The sequence below is a fragment of the Octodon degus genome, unplaced genomic scaffold (assembly GCF_000260255.1).
Source record: "Octodon degus isolate 3935 unplaced genomic scaffold, OctDeg1.0 scaffold00104, whole genome shotgun sequence".
In the NCBI taxonomy this organism is placed as follows: domain Eukaryota; kingdom Metazoa; phylum Chordata; class Mammalia; order Rodentia; family Octodontidae; genus Octodon; species Octodon degus.
Window position 1 is genome coordinate 1,810,876 of NW_004524680.1, and position 1,164 is coordinate 1,812,039.

At 43.8% G+C, this 1,164-nt stretch overlaps 1 pseudogene; it reads right to left on the reverse strand.

Moving 5' to 3' along the window:
- Nucleotides 1-223: 223 nt before the first annotated feature.
- Nucleotides 224-436, reverse strand: LOC101565807 (annotated as a pseudogene).
- Nucleotides 437-1,164: the final 728 nt, after the last annotated feature.

Here is a 1,164-nt window from a genome sequence, read left to right on the forward strand (position 1 = left end):
AGGCAGTCTTCACACGTGACAACTGCATGCTGCAGGCATACACATGTCCCTTACACTGATAGCACATGTGCTTAGTTTTGCTTTTTTTAAATTTTGTTTTTATGAAGCATTACATAACACACTAAACTGAACTGCATGTCACATAATATACTGCTTAAACCTCCGGCAGGGTTAGATGACCGCAACTGAGTTATTCTTTTTCATCAATCAGGAAAATGCTTCCTTAATCAATGTTCTCCAAACGCTTTGACACATAGTAACGGTTAACTCCAGAGATGCGCCTGTCTCTTTCCATCAAACTCCACTGACACGGAAAGTGGGCAACCCTTTTTTCCTTGTCCACATTACTGAACCGGTGGATGTATGCAGTGGCCACTCCGGGAATGACCAAGCACACGCCCATGATGGCAACTTCAGGCAGAATCTCGAACCACATCTCAGCTTGGTTACTTAAACCCTCCGGGACTCTAGCTTTGCTTTCTTTTCTTTTGGCGGAACCGGGGATTGAACTCAGATCCTTGAGTTTGCCAGTCAAGCGCTTATCCTACTGAGCCATCTCCCCGGCCCCACCTAGCTTTGCTTTCTTATGTGGCAGTCTCCTCACTTCTCTTTTCCTGTTGGTTTCTTTCCTGTTTTGTTAGGAGCTTTGCATTATACTGTATAACATGTACTTACAGGGAGATAAGATGTCAATAAAACACAGTATCAATATGTAATGAGTGCTTAGAATAGACATCAACATTTTCAGGAAGATCAATGAGTCTGAGGCCAGCCTTGGCGACATAACAAGATCAAGGGCAGCCTCAAGTACATAGCAAGAACCTGTTGCAGATACGAAACAAAAGTCTTATGTAAACTACAGTGTCAATACAAAGAAAAGTCTACCACTCGGGTAGAAATAAGCTTTGCTTTGAGTGTCATACCCCAGGTGGCCTTCACACATGACAATTCATGTTCCACAGTAGGTATCACTTACACTGCTAAGACATGTGTTTTGTTTTCCTGTACTTGCATGCAAGGCACAGATGCCATGTTTTTTGCTTTCCTGTCGCTGTCATTGGGCTTCGTGATGCTGCGCTGGCCTGCTCACCTGTCAGCTCACCAGGGTGCTTTAGTTTTATTGTATAGCTCAGAGGGCAGCAATGTTTTGTTCCTGTGCTGTAA